This window comes from Pan paniscus, chromosome 10 (assembly GCF_029289425.2).
Source record: "Pan paniscus chromosome 10, NHGRI_mPanPan1-v2.0_pri, whole genome shotgun sequence".
NCBI classification, from domain to species: Eukaryota; Metazoa; Chordata; class Mammalia; order Primates; family Hominidae; genus Pan; species Pan paniscus.
In genome coordinates, this window is record NC_073259.2 from 88169472 (window position 1) to 88185799 (window position 16328).

General features: G+C 38.5%; 1 long non-coding RNA gene across 1 annotated transcript; it reads left to right on the forward strand.

Annotated features, from left to right (window-relative positions):
- Positions 1–334: 334 nt before the first annotated feature.
- Positions 335–15900, forward strand: LOC134731268 (uncharacterized). The gene is made up of 3 exons (XR_010113510.1): positions 335–462; positions 14297–14439; positions 15105–15900. It is a non-coding gene; the product is annotated as an uncharacterized LOC134731268 (long non-coding RNA).
- Positions 15901–16328: the final 428 nt, after the last annotated feature.

Genomic DNA, 16328 nt, shown 5'->3' on the forward strand with positions numbered 1-16328 from the left:
TGAGGAAGAAAGGAAAGCCAAATGAGGGTATATTCTGAGCGAATCTTTTACCACCTGGTATCAAATGCAACTGATTACTCACTCTTAATCCTCTCCTTCCAAGAGAACATATTAAACTACCACATCTCTGGATGGCCCATCTTGGGAAAAAGAATTTATCAATGAACTCTCATCTGTCATTGCTCAAATAATTCCATAAAGTGTGTCAGCTTCCCTGAACTTTGGTTTTGTTTTCCTTGTGCTTCTGTACACTGTGAGCAAGTGAGGTGGGGCTCTATGCTCCAGTGGCAACAGGAAAGCCATAGGACAGGAGATGCAAGGTGATCCATTGGCATGAAGTCTGTGCTGTTGGGAAAGCCTACTGGAGCCCATATGGAGTTGGTCATCAAAGTGAAGATTCAACTGTCTCAATTGGATAATGGCTCAAGAGACAAATGGGGCCTGGAGTATCAGGGGTGTCATGTAAGTTATATCTGACATAATCACTTTTACCTTTGAATCTTAGTTACCATGTTAACTACCATCTATAAAATAGAGGCGATAAACTATCTCTGGGTGACTTAAAAAATATATATATATAAAATGGAACTCATCGTGTTCTTTAAAACAAGACTTTTTTTTTATTAATGTCATTAATTATTTTTCCATTAATGGCAGTAATTATTCAATTCATTTAAGTTAGAGACCTTGTAGTAAACTTTGACTCCTATTTCTTACTCTGCAATCACAGTCAGAAGCCTAGACATGTAGAACCTAGCTCCACAATGCCCCTTGAATCTTCTAACTCATTTCTTTCCCATTACCATCACGTTAACTCAGGCTTTCAGTACATTTTGCCTGAAATAGCCACCTGATGTTTTCCGTACCTCCTGCCTCTCCTTTCTCTTGCCAGAATAATCTCCTTAAAGCATCTGATCCTATTTTTTCTTCTTCAAAACATCATTCACTTCCAAGAGTCCATTAAATTAAATCCAAACTTCATTATGTAGGACCTAGAAGAATCCTCAAATCAATTAAACCTGCCTTTTCTACCTAGTTCTGTTTTGTTAGCATCCGTATACCTAATTGCAGCCAAACTGGATTTCACAGGTTTCCTTGGATACAAGCTTTGCTTTCTTAACTTTATTTCTTGTTCATATTTTCCTGCAATCTTAAAATGCCCTTCCTGCTACTGCTTTTTTCTTCTTCAAAAGCACATCTTAAAATGCCCTTCCTGCACATGCTTCCTTATCAAAAACACATATTCTCCTTTCTTCAAAGCACATCTTTAAAACTATCTCCTTCAGGAAGCCTGGACTGTCCCATCACGCCTGTTGTCTCATCACTGCCAGTGATGAGTCTCTTGCCTGGGTGTCTTCACTTCTAATGTAGACTATTTTTTACCTTCCCTTAAAGAGGTGGGGGATCATGCAGCTTCTCTATTCTCAGAACTATAGGAACACCCCAAGTCACTGTCTAATTTAGGAGATTGGCCCAAGGCAGGGAAGAGGTGAGTTTGGCAGCCTCTGATGAGGGAAATTGGAGGAAATTATGCTGCCAAGATAACCATGTTTTGTGCTCCTAGATTGAGCTCTTTGATCATACAAATCTATGGAAAGGTCTTTCTCTGCTGCCATCGGCTGTGAAGCGTGCCTGAGATAGATGCTGGCTGATTTTGCAATGATGGGTAAACTACAGTATTTGCTGATTTGGATGATCTCACAGCGCTAGGAGGGGGATAGAAGGAGCGTAACGTTTTCTTCCCAACCCCGATGGCTTAGGAAGGTGAAGTGGACCCTGACTCTCATGTGCCCAAAGTGTTTACTTGTAAATGAGCTCTAAATTCAATATACTTACAAAATGTAGTAAACAAGAGCTCAATCAGTAAATCTCTACCAGTCATTTGACATAATTATCCTCTAGAGTAATATGAAATATGGTTTAATTGACACCATTTCAAACAGCATTTGCTTTATTTGGGTGGAGTTTTTTTCCTACTAATAACAGAGTTGGAGAAAAATGACTCTTATTGCATGTAAGCTAACATTTTGTACCAGTGAGAACATATTTTGGTAGGAAAAAGATGAAAGCTAAAAATAGTATACTGGAAAAGTCATTTTATCAAGCATATTCTGACTGAGAGAGGTCCTAAAACTCTTGTCTTAAGAAATGTTTAATCTTAGATCTGTTTTTTTTTTTTGGTCATAAGAAGGAGAAGAATTGCTCTTTGATATTGATATTGGATATTAAGCAAGGTTTCTGGTTTCAAAGGAAATAGGATTTTATTTATCGAGAAGAGGCCTGCTCATAGAGAGGAAGCTGGCTAATTTTGGCCTATTTCCCTGGAATCACAATTTCCTATCTGATGGGAATTTGAGGAGCATGATTGTTTATATTCTAGAAAAGACAGTGGGAAGAAGAGAGGAAACAGCATCAAGGGGCTGACCTTTTGACCCAGCTGACAGCTACCGAATCCAAGATTTTAGAATTAGAATTGCAGGGCATTGGGAGTGCATCTTCCTAAGGCCAGTGAAATATGATTCTGAGTTCTATGAAGAATGCAAGACTCTCTCTTGACTATCTCTTGAACCTGTTCTCTTTATCATTTCTCTTACTTCTTACTCTGTAAGCAGTCAGAAGCAGTCAATAGTTCACAGTCAGAAGGGTAAATGGCACAGCTTGTTAGCTGGTCTCCTTGCCCCTAAATTCAGCCTGGCTTCAGTTCACCCTGCAGTCTGCTGCTAGTGTTATAATTGCAATGGCAGAGATTGTCTATAATAGAGATTGTATATAATATAATCACAATGTCGGCCGTTGTGATTACAACACTAGCAGCAGACCGTAGGGTGCAATAATGTCAACCCTCTGCTTATAAACCTTTGTTGTCTTGCTGTTGTTTATAGGAAAGCGCCTAATGCCCTTAACTTGACCTTTCCCATCAGAGTTAGTGGCCCCTTCCCCCATGTACTCTGTTACTGTATTATGCTGATTTGTTGACATGGCATTCTCACACTTACCCAGTGAGTTTCATAAAGGCAGAAACTAGTCTTAGTTATCTGTGTGTTTCATCCTTTAATACAATTTTTTTGTACACGGTAGGTATTCATTAAATTCTTCAATTTTAAAATACTACATAGTAAACCAGATTATGTTCACTCTACTCATATGATGTAATTCAATTCAGGGACTACTGAATACCTTTTATGTTTCAAAAACTTTCTTAGATTCATGATTTTATGGAATTAATAATTTTTTCATCCGTTGTCTTTAGAGACTGAGGTTGATTTGTGTTTGTTTTCCTTTTAAAATAGTTTCTCTTCTCTTAGAAAGCAATAGTTCAATTCTTTTGATCTTATTAAATGAAGCTCTTTAGACTTTTTACCATTTTTTTTTTTCTGGAGTAGCAGAGTTTGAATATGCTGGTTATCTTTGAGCTTGTGTCTTTAGCTTGATTATTTCACCACAACATTTGGCCAATCATAGGAAGGGATAGCTGGGGTGATAGATTTCTAATTTTCTTCTTCTTAACATCTTTTTTCAGATAATGCAAAAAGATGTGTGCCAAGTTATATCAAAGCAACTGCAAGATTTACTGACATAATGACAACAAATATCATTTAATTAGAGTTTCTAAATATGCCAGGCACTATGCTGAATCCTAGCTGGGTTATTTTATTTAATATTCATCACATTCACCTTGTGAATGACAGCATAAAGGATTAAAAAAAAGTTACATACCTGTTGTTATGTAATTAGCAAGCAGCAACACATAAAAGATTTAAACTCAACTCTGATTCTTGAGCCCAGATTTTTCCAATACTTCCAGTATTTCCTATACTTGAATAATGTGCAAACTTCTTGAAAAAAAATCCTAAGGATTCTCTCTCATTGGAGGATCTCTCCAAAAATCCAAGTATGAGAAATACTGATTTAAGAAATTAAAGTTTTAACCTATGGAAATGCCTTTCAATATGAATATTGCTACACAAGAGAAGTTTTAGATTTTTAATGCGGTAAGCTGACTTGTTAAAAGATTCCCTCAATATAAAAACACAAACTATACAAATCTCACCTCTTCATGAATTTGTCTGCAGAGTTGGGTTTATAGGCAGTGACAGAACCCAGGGACTATCTCTACCCCTGTAGTAGACACTATGGAGCATAGTCCAGATCCTGCCTTCAGAACAAAGACCCTTATTCCCCTGAGGACCAGAAGTGTCCAGTGCTGAGAGTTCACAACTGATTCCTTCCCCAAGAAATTCTTTTGACTGAGCAAGTTTATAACCCATTCTTGGAGGCAGCATATTTCCTATGACTAGTTATTTAGGGTAGGGTGTGTGGAGGGACAAAGGCCGAGCTCCTTGCTTCAATTCAGCTCAGGTCTGAGGGGATAGTCAAGCTTCAGAGAACTGTGTGAGAAGGGCTGAGGCCTCTGTTACAACTGCCTTGGAGGTCAACCTCTCCCTCTGCCCTGTCCTGCTTTCCTCACTCCTTTACAAGCATTATTGCTGAGAATACTTCATAATAAACCACCTGTTTGTGAATATCTGGCTCAGGAACAAGGAGACTCATGACAATCTCTAAAGCCACCTCAAGGAAACACTAAATAAAAACAGAACGATTTCTATGTGTATGCAGCTTAAGACAAGACTACAAAGGCTACCTTTCAAGCAGACCGTTGCCTCCTCAGCAACTCCTTCAGATATTTTGGAGAAAAAACACAAGAACTTTTGACTCTAACACACTGCAAGTATAGACATTAAGTATCTGCAACAACTTCCTCATCCTTAGACTCACCATTATATAGAAGTCTCTAATCCCTCCCTGGAGCAGAGAGTCTATATAACACAAACTGGATTCATACAGTTTAGACAAAATCAACCACCCCACAAAACAAAGCAAAATAAAAAACCAAACCATAATAGCAGTTTTGATTATCTTGTTTGGTTTTCTAATTGGCCAAGTAAATAGAAAAATTGACACTAAAACACTTCTCTTCGTATCATGTAGATTGTCTAAAATTAAAATGTAATATTTAGGCTAACACAGCTTAACTGACATGAGGATGGTAGACTCATTTAAACCCATAGTGGGAGGTTCTTTGTGGGTTTATGTGGGACTAGTGGCCAATCCTTTTATCCTTTAGTAATCTTAAGCAGGAACAATTTGTATTGAGTTCCAGTAATTGGAGGTGTGCCTGAATTGCTGAGGAGTAAGAATGCAAGAAATGCACAGAGAAATGCACAGTGACACACACTTATAATTTGTACTTTATTTCAGAACATGATGTTGTAAACACGAGAAAGAGATGAGTGCAAAATCATCATATGGCCAATATAAATAATTCAAGCCCCAAATCCATCTGAGGCTCAAACTGTCTTATTTGAATCATTTTTGATTAAGAAAAATACCACAAAAAATGAACAATTGCCAAATCCATCCTTTTCAAAACTTTGAGTTGTTTAACTAACTAAAAAGAAAAAAAAGTACTTGAGATCACAGTTAGAATTAATATACATATATACCTCTACCTTCTGAACTTAGTTCTAGGATAAAATTCCAATGTATAAGCAAAAAAAGAAATAAATACACTGTCACATCAAGATAAAAATAATTTTAAGTGTCCCTGTGTTTCCTTTATGCAACCATTATGACATACTGGAATAATCAATGAAAGACAAAAATAATTGTTCTTTTTCATTTAACTGCGCTGTGGCAAAAAGAAAATGAGACTAGCAGTCAGGGAAGAAGTCAGGAATAAGATGCAATACAAGATACTTTGTATCATTAATTATTAGTATTATTATAGAAATGAAGAGGAAAACTCTTAGCTGGTTAAGTTGTGGCAGCTGAGAAAAAATCCAGATGTAAATTCAGAAGATAATTTCTTTTCATAGTCTTTACTGACTATGTTTATAGAAGTAAATGTCAAGGTAAGCTTGGCAAGAAGCAAAAGAAATGAGGCACATTTCTCTAGTGTCATTCCCCAGATGCTGTCTTTTACCTTTCTGAGTATGCACGAGTCTGACACTGGGTTTCTGCTTCTTTATGGAAACAGTATGCAAACACTCAAATAACAGCAGGATAGTCATTTTTCATATATGCTTTGTTTTCATTTCTATGACTTGGAAAGACCAAGTTTCCAAATGCAGAAATCTATGCAGTTGCTCTGCAAGTTGAGTCCTTGCTTGCACTCTGGATTTTATTTTTATTTTTTTATTTTTATTTTTTATTTTTTATTTTTTCTCCCTCTTGCTCACTTTCCCTGGAGTCCAGAGCCTGAACCAGGCTCCAGGTAAGAGGAGAGAGTGAATGCCTTTTGTTTCATTAACATTTTCCTTCACCTGGTGATTTCTTTTTTTTTTTTTTTAATTATACTTTAAGTTTTAGGGTACATGTGCACAACGTGCAGATTTGTTACATATGTATACATGTGCCATGCTGGTGTGCTGCACCCAATAACTCATCATTTAACATTAGGTATATCTCCTAATGCTATCCCTCCCCCTTCCCCCCACCCACAACAGGCCCCGGTGTGTGATGTTCCCCTTCCTGTGTCCATGTGTTCTCCTTGTTCAATTCCCACCTATGAGTGAGAACATGTAGTGTTTGGGTTTTTGTCCTTGCGATAGTTTGCTGAGAATGATGGTTTCCAGCATCATCCATGTTTGTACAAAGGACATGAACTCATCATTTTTTAAGGCTGTGTAGTATTCTATGGTGTATATGTGCCACATTTTCTTAATCCAGTCTATCATTGTTGGACATTTGGGTTGGTTCCAAGTCTTTGCTATTGTGAATAGTGCTGCAATAAACATACGTGTGCATGTGCCTTTATAGCAGCATGATTTATAATCCTTTGGGGATATACCCAGTCAGTAATGGCATGGCTGGGTCAAATGGTATTTCTAGTTCTAGATCCCTGAGGAATCGCCACACTGACTTCCACAATGGTTGAACTAATTTATAGTCACACCAACAGTGTAAAAATGTTCCTTTTCTCCACATCCTCTCCAGCACCTGTTGTTTCCTGACTTTTTAATGATTGCCATTCTAACTGGTGTGAGATGGTATCTCATTGTGGTTTTGATTTGCATTTCTCTGATGGCCAGTGATGATGAGCGTTTTTTCATGTGTCTTTTGGCTACATAAATGTCTTCTTTTGAGAAGTATCTGTTCATATCCTTCGCCCACTTTTTGATGGGGTTGTTTGTTTTTTTCTTGTAAATTTGTTTGAGTTCATTGTAGATTCTGGATATTAGCTCTTTGTGAGATGAGTAGATTGCAAAAATTTTCTCCCATTCTGTAGGTTGCCTGCTCCCTCTGATGGTAGTTTCTTTCGCTGTGCAGAAGCTCTTTCATTTAACTAGATCCCATTTGTCAATTTGGCTTTTGTTGCCATCGCTTTTGGTGTTTTAGACATGAAGTCCTTGCCCATGCCTATGTCCCGAATGGTGTTGCCTAGGTTTTCTTCTAGGGTTTTTATGGTTTTATGTCTAACATTTAAGTCTTTAATCCATCTTGAATTAATTTTTGTATAAGGTGTAAGGAAGGGATCCAGTTTCAGCTTTCTGCATATGTCTAGCCAGTTTTCCCAGCACCATTTATTAAATAGGGAATCCTTTCCCCATTGCTTGTTTTTGTGAGGTTTGTCGAAGATCAGATAGTTGTAGATATGCGGTATTATTTCTGAGGGCTGTGTTCTGTTCCATTGGTCTATATCTCTGTTTTGGTACCAGTACCATGCTGTTTTGGTTACTGTAGCCTTGTAGTATAGTTTGAAGTCAGGTAGCATGACACCTCCAGCTTTGTTCTTTTGGCTTAGGATTGACTTGGTGATGTGGGCTCTTTTTGGTTCTATATGAACTTTAAAGTAGTTTTTTCCAATTCTGTGAAGAAAGTCATTGGTAGCTTGATGGGGATGGCATTGAATCTATAAATTACCTTGGGCAGTATGGCCATTTTCATGATATTGATTCTCCCTACCCATGAGCATGGAATGTTCTTCCATTTGTTTGTATCCTCTTTTATTTCCTTGAGCAGTGGTTTGTAGTTCTCCTTGAAGAGGTCCTTCACATCCCTTGTAAGTTGGATTCCTAGGTATTTTATTCTCTTTGAAGCAATTGTGAATGGGAGTTCACTCATGATTTGGCTCTCTGTTTGTCTGTTGTTGGTGTATAAGAATGCTTGTGATTTTTGTACATTGATTTTGTATCCTGAGACTTTGCTGAAGTTCCTTATCAGCTGAAGGAGATTTTGGGCTGAGACAATGGGGTTTTCTAGATATACAATCATGTCATCTGCAAACAGGGACAATTTGACTTCCTCTTTTCCTAATTGAATACCCTTTATTTCCTTCTCCTGCCTAATGGCCCTGGCCAGACTTCCAACAGTATATTGAATAGGAGTGGTGAGAGAGGGCATCCCTGTCTTGTGCTGGTTTTCAAAGGGAATGCTTCCAGGTTCTGCCCATTCAGTATGATATTGGCTGTGGGTTTGTCATAGATAGCTCTTATTATTTTGAGATATGTCCCATCAATACCTAATTTATTGAGAGTTTTTAGCATGAAGCGTTGTTGAATTTTGTCAAAGGCCTTTTCTGCATCTATTGAGATAATCATGTGGCTTTTGTCATTGGTTCTGTTTATATGCTGGATTACGTTTATTGATTTGCATATGTTGAATCAGCCTTGCATCCCAGGGATGAAGCCCACTTGATCATGGTGGATAAGCTTTTTGATGTGCTGCTGGATTCAGTTTGCCAGTATTTTATTGAGGATTTTTGCATCGATGTTCATCAGGGATATTGGTCTAAAATTCTCTTTTTTTGTTGTGTCTCTGCCAGGCTTTGGTATCAGGATGATGCTGGCCTCATAAAATGAGTTAAGGAGGATTCTCTCTTTTTCTATTGATTGGAATAGTTTCAGAAGGAATGGTACCAGCTCCTCCTTGTACCTCTGGTAGAATTCGGCTGTGAATCCATCTGGTCCTGGACTTTTTTTGGTTGGTAAGCTATTAATTATTTCCTCAATTTCAGAGCCTGTTATTGGTCTATTCAGAGATTCAACTTCTTCCTGGTTTAGTCTTGGGAGAGTGTATGTGTCGAGGAATTTATCCGTTTCTTCTAGATTTTCTAGTTTATTTGTGTAAAGGTGTTTATAGTATTCTCTGATGGTAGTTTTTATTTCTGTGGGATCGGTGGTGATATACCCTTTATCATTTTTTTATTGCATCTATTTGATTCTTCTCTCTTTTCTTCTTAATTAGTCTTGCTAGCAGTCTATCAATTTTGTTGATCTTTTCTAAAAACAAGCTCCTGGAATCATTGATTTTTTGAAGGGTTTTTTGTGTCCCTATTTCCTTCAGTTCTGCTCTGATCTTAGTTATTTCTTGCCTTCTGCTAGCTTTTGAGTGTGTTTGCTCTTGCTTCTCTAGTTCTTTTAATTGTGATGTTAGGCTGTCAATTTTAGATCTTTCCTGCTTTCTCTTGTGGGCATTTAGTGCTGTAAATTTCCCTCTACACACTGCTTTGAATGTGTCCTAGAGATTCTGGTATATTGTGTCTTTGTTCTCATTGGTTTCAAAGAACATCTTTATTTCTTCCTTCATTTCGTTATGTACCCAGTAGTCATTCAGGAGCAGGTTGTTCAGTTTCCATGTAGTTGAGCGGTTTTGAGTGAGTTTCTTAATCCTGAATTCTAGTTTGATTGCACTGTGGTCTAAGAGACAGTTTGTTACAATCTCTGTTCTTTTACATTTGCTGAGGAGTGCTTTACTTCCAACTATGTGGTCAATTTTGGAATAGGTGTGGTGTGGTGCTGAAAAGAATGTATATTCTGTTGATTTGGGGTGGAGAGTTCTGTAGATGTCTATTGGGTCCGCTTGGTGCAGAACTGAGTTCAATTCCTGGGTATCCTTGTTAACTTTCTGTCCCATTGATCTGTCTAATATTGACAGTGGGGTGTTAACATCTCCCATTATTATTGTGTGGGAGTCTAAGTCTCTTTGTAGGTCTCTAAGGACTTGCTTTATGAATCTGGGTGCTCTTGTATTGGGTGCATATATATTTAGGATAGTTAGCTCTTCTTGTTGAATTGATCCCTTTACCATTATGTAATGGCCTTCTTTGTCTCTTTTGATCTTTGTTGGTTTAAAGTCTGTTTTATCAGAGAACTAGGATTGCAACCCCTGCCTTTTTTTGTTTTCCATTTGCTTGGTAGATCTTCCTCCATCCTTTTATTTTGAGCCTATGTGTGTCTCTGCACATGAGATGGGTTTCCTGAATACAGCACACTGATGGGTCTTGCCTCTTTATCCAATTTGCCAGTCTGTGTCTTTTAATTGGAGCATTAAGCCTATTTACATTTAAAGTTAATATTGTTATGTGTGAATTTGATCCTGTCATTGTGATGTTAGCTGGTTATTTTGCACGTTAGTTGATGCAGTTTCTTCCTAGCCTTGATGGTCTTTACAATTTGGCATGTTTTTGCAGTGGCTGGTACCGGTTTTTCCTTTCCATGTTTAGTGCTTCCTTCAGGAGCTCTTTTAGGGCAGGCCTGGTGGTGACAAAATCTCTCAACATTTGCTTGTCTGTAAAGTATTTTATTTCTCCTTCACTTATGAAGCTTAGTTTGGCTGGATATGAAATTCTGGGTTGAAAATTCTTTTCTTTAAGAATGTTGAATATTGGCCCCCACTCTTTTCTGTCTTGTAGAGTTTCTGCTGAGTGATCCGCTGTTAGTCTGATGGGATTCCCTTTGTGGGTAACCCACCTTTCTCTCTGGCTGCCCTTAACATTTTTCCTTCATTTCAACTTTGGTGAATCTGACAATTGTGTGTCTTGGAGTTGCTCTTCTCGAGGAGTATCTTTGTGGCGTTCTCTGTATTTCCTGAATCTGAATGTTGGCCTGCCTTGCTAGATTGGGGAAGTTCTCCTGGATAATATCCTGCAGAGTGTTTTCCAACTTGGTTCCATTCTCTCCGTCATTTTCAGGTACACCAATCAGATGTAGATTTGGTCTTTTCACATAGTCCCATATTTCTTGGAGGCTTTGCTCATTTCTTTTTATTCTTTTTTCTCTAAACTTCTTTATTTGCTTCATTTCATTTATTTGATCTTCCATCACTGATACCCTTTCTTCCAGTTGATAGAGTCGGCTACTGAGGCTTGTGCATGCATCACGTAGTTCTCGTGCCATGGTTTTTAGCTCCATCAGGTCCTTTAAGGACTTCTCTGCATTGGTTATTCTAGTTAGCCATTCATCTAATCTTTTTTCAAGGTTTTTGACTTCTTTGCCATGGGTTCAAACTTCCTCCTTTAGCTTGGAGTAGTTTGATTGTCTGAAGCCTTCTTCTATCAACTTGTCAAAGTCATTCTCCATCCAGCTTTGTTCCATTGCTGGTGAGGACCTGTGTTCCTTTGGAGGAGGAGAGGAGCTCTGATTTTTAGAATTTTCAGTTTTTCTGCTCTGTTTTTTCCCCATCTTTGTGGTTTTATCTACCTTTTGTGTTTGATGATGGTGATGTACAGATGGGGTTTTGGTATGGATGTCCTTTCTGTTTGTTAGTTTTCCTTCTAACAGTCAGGACCCTCAGCTGCAGGTCTGCTGGAGTTTGCGGGAGGTCCACTCCAGACCCTGTTTGCCTGGGTTTCAGCAGCGGAGGCTGCAGAACAGTGGATATTGGTGAACAGCAAATGTTGCTGCCTGATCGTTCCTCTGGAAGTTTTGTCTCAGAGGAGTACCCAGCTAGGTGAGGTGTCAGTCTGCCCCTACTGGGAGATGCCTCCCAGTTAGGGTACTCGGGGGTCAGGGACCCACTTGAGGAGGCAGTCTGCCTGTTCTCAGATCTCCAGCTGCGTGCTGGGAGAACCACTACTCTCTTCAAATCTGTCAGACAGGGACATTTAAGTCTGCAGAGGTTTCTGCTGTCTTTTGTTTGGCTATGCCCTGCCCCCAGAGGTGGAGTCTACAGAGGCAGGAAGGCCTCCGTGAGCTGTGGTAGGCTCCACCTAGTTCGAGCTTCCTGGCTGCTTTGTTTACCTAGTCAAGCCTCGGCAATGTCGGGCGCCCCTCCCCCAGCCTCGCTGCCGCCTTGCAGTTTGATCTCAGACTGCTGTGCTAGCAATGAGCGAGGCTTCGTAGGCATAGGACCCTCTGAGCCAGGTGCGGGATACAATCTCCTGGTGTGCCGTTTGCTAAGACCATTGGAAAAGCGCAGTATTAGGGTGGGAGTGACCTGATTTTCCAGGTGCCATCTGTCACCGCTTTCCTTGGCTAGGAAAGGGAATTCCCTGACCCCTTGTGCTTCCTGGGTGAGGTGATGCCTCGCCCTGCTTTGGCTCACGCTCATTGCACTGCACCCACTGACCTGCACCCACTGTCTGACAATCCCCAGTGAGATGAACCCAGTACCTCACTTGGAAATGCAGAAATCATTCGTCTTCTGCGTCGCTCATGCTGGGAGCTGTAGACTGGAGCTGTTCCTATTTGGCCATCTTGGCTCCACCCACCTGCACTCTGGATTTTATAAAGCAATTAGTTTTAAATATGCTCTTGGAAGAGAGAGTGTAAGATTTGAATTAAAAACCGTTTTCTCTGTGTCTTGCTTCCATATTGAACAAAACCAACTTCTTTTAGAGAGTAGAAAGGTGTGAATAAGACTTGTCAATACTTTGGCCTTTTTGTGTTTTAGTCATATTTTTCTATGTTTATGAGACAGCATCTATCTAATCAACTATTATGTCATAACTTGTCAAGCCAACAGGTGTTAACAGAAGGAAATTGTCCCAGTCTCTTTTACAATACGTTGGCTTTTAATGTCAAAAATATCAACTAATACTACTAAGAAGAAACACCATTTTACAGTTTACTTTTTGTTTTGTAATGAGGGTGGTACAACCCTTCCTCTTGATACCTTGAATCACTATCTCATTTGTTTTTTCTTTTACATTTTCTTCACTTCTGAACTTTCCTAAAATACTTTGTTACCTCTGTTTCTTCACTGCCTACTCATTCTTAATTTCCCTGTGGTCTGAATTCAGCCCCATCACTTTCCTGAAATTTTCTTCATAGTCACCTGTGACCTTTTAGAAAACAAATCTAAAAACTTTTTTTTAACTCAGTCATTTTTTTGACCTCTTTATAGCATTTGCTTTATTGACTGCCCTCATTGCTTTGAAACTCTTCTTTGTTCCCTTAACTTCCATGACCCCATATAAAACTGATTCTTACAACCAGCAGCATATCCTTTCAATTTCTGTGTTTTGGTCATGGCTAAAACCATGAACTTATTTTTGATTTATCTCCATTCTTTTCCTCCAAGTCTTGCCTATTTTTCCTCTGTAATTTTCTATCTCCTTTTTTTTCTTCTGAAATATCCTATTACCACGCTTGTCCAAGTCTATGTCATACTCGTTCTTAACTGGTTTCTTTGTATTCAGTTTTTTCCTCATTCCAATCATTATAAAACTACTGCCAATTTTTTCCCCAAAACAATTTTTATTGAACAAGTCGTTCCATCATGCCCTGTGTTTGGAAGAGGCTGGATTCAAGCCAGTTGGGAATGCATCTGTTCTGATGATACATTTTCCCTAAATTAGACAGACAAATTGTTCCAGCAAAGATGCAGAGAAAACACATCACCATTCATCTTGGATATAGATGCTGAGGCCAATTTAGTCTGAAATGTTGGTTAGATTGCATGAGCTAAAGGTCAGAACTATGCTTTCAATGACAACTTGAAGAGTTGGAAGTTGGAATGGAGCCAATGAAAGAATGTGTTGAAGAATATAAGAGGCTCTAAACCAGAAAGAGCAGGCCAGTGTGAGAACAGACAAGGGAAGATGTTATACAAGTTCTCAAAGGAAATGGAAGTCAGGGGACTAGGGTGAGCAATTTTGGTTGATAAACAACTAGAGAGGGTGTGGGGATGAGAAGGGAGTGGCAAAGCTAAGTTCTACAGTATATGCTGTGATTTTTGCCTTAGGAATAAAGGTATGCTGACTGAGCTTATGAACACCAAAGAGGGGGGCAAATAATTTTCTAGGCTGATTTGCCAGAGAGCAGTTCTTCTTTGAATTCATTTATATGAACATGTTGTTTCCATCACATGAATCTAACAATTTTTATTCAACCATTCCCACATATCTGCCATATTTCCTATCATGCTATGATCTTTCTTCTCTGCTTTCATGAGTTCAACCTTTCTTTTAAAATTCAGCTCATATTCTATCTGTATCATTTAATTTTTGGTTTAAAACAATGGAAGCAAACACTGGCTAACTTAATTCCCCTTTACCTATTCATTCCCCCCAAAGGGTTTGGGGAGTCAGAGGTTACAGGAAGGATTCACGGAATCCACAGAAGGCTGGAAGATCAGGGTTGAGACAGTCGGAACCAAGGAAGCTCTGGAAGCTTAAGAAGTAGGAGGCACAGCAAGTCTCACGGCAAGAAGAGCTTGGTAAGGACTTGGTCACTACCACTACCGCTGCCATGACCTTGACCTCCAACTACCCCCTGTCTTTGCATCCTCCTTGAATTCAAAGTCCTACCCATAGAAAATCCGGTTAGCCCAGATTAAGTCACATGTCCGTCCCTTGTCTGGTCCAGTTTGTGGAAGAGATCTCTGCTTCCATAGTGCATAGAGAACAATAGTTCCAACCAAGAGTATACATGCTGGAGGCTTTCCCAAAAGGGAGAATAGAATATTGTTAGGAAGAGGAGAGTCAGAGGCCCTGAGGGCAGGAACTTTATTTTTGTATTCTAATATTCCAAAAAGGACTTTGCACACAGCCTGTACAAAATAATTTTGATGAAAGATGATATTGACCAACTGTTCCATTTTCAGTGAATTATGTCCTATGAGAATCACCTGCATGTTTTATTTAGTTTAATATGGGATGAATCAAAGGAGGGCGACTGACATTTACTGCATATTTACCGTGTGCTAGGTACCATACAATTTTCTCTTGTAATAATAATGATAATAACAACAAATGGCATTTATTTAGCTTTATTATTATTATAACCCATGCATGAAACTCATAGATTTAGATACATTAGTTCATTTAATCCCTGTAAGAATCATTCGAGATAGATCTTATTATCTTTTTTCTTTTTTTGCAGATATGAGTACTATTGGCTAGAGAAGTTTAGTAACTTTCCTGAAGTTTTACAGAAGATAAGTATAGAGTGGGAACTCAAAACTATTTCTGTCTGATTCCAAAGCCCTTTTAATATTTTGTATTGCTTAAGTAGCAAGAATAGAGTTTGTAAGAACATACAATATCAATAAATGTTTCATGTCCTTCATCATTAACTACTCCAGTTAGTATCAACTGGGAACTTACTTGGAATGTACATTCTCTGCCCCCTCAACAGACCTACTGAATCAAAAACTCTGGAGGTCAGGCCCAGAAATCTGTCTTTTGGCATACTTTCCAGGTGAGTCTGATGTATGCTAGGGTTTGAGAAGTACTGACCTACCTCCCTTCTCACTGTTTGTATCTTTATGTGGCGCCACACCTATATAAGTTGTGCTGAACCTTTATAGTCTGATTATTGTATTATTTTATATGCCATCATTTAAACTTTATTTGTATTTTTTATTTTCCAATTTTGATTTTTAATTTATTTATCAGATGTAGTCTTATAGGCTACTCTTACTGAAGTCTCACATATATGACAAAAATATAAAAATATGTGTGGAGTGTACATATAGGCTTCATGTCTATTTGCCTAGTGTACTGAACTATTTTTCTCCTTTTTTTTCTCTGAAAATGTTTTATCTGCTGGGAGGTAAACAGAATGAGAAATGAAACTTAATCCATGCAGCTAAGACTCATCTCTGCTACTTTGTACCCTTCCCTAGAGGAGCTAAATGTTTTAGACAGTGACTTTATATTACCTTCTCTTTCATCTCTTGCTGGAGTCTCAATGAAGGTATTAAACTATTAATTATGATTATATATTTTGCAAAATTTGCCTTGGATTCATTGAGAATCTGCCCAGGTAATCAAGATTCGACCACTTACAAATTAAATATTCATCGTCTGTGCTCTAAAATGTAAAGATTGTCTGCTGATCACTTGGGCCACAACACTTTTCAAGACCAGGTAAATATTCTAAATGAATGAAGATTCTCTGCCCTGTTCCTCTCACCTGCATGTCAAGCAGGTTGAACATTATGAAGGTGGTTTTGAAGATAATGCTAGAATTTATGAATGTCTTCTCCCATTTTCAGCAGGGACATGAGTTGGGAAGGGCAAGATGAATACTTAGCTTTTCCTTCTTTGTGCATCTCTCCTGTTACTTTTGTTTAAAAAGTGCATTTTATTTAACTCTTTAATT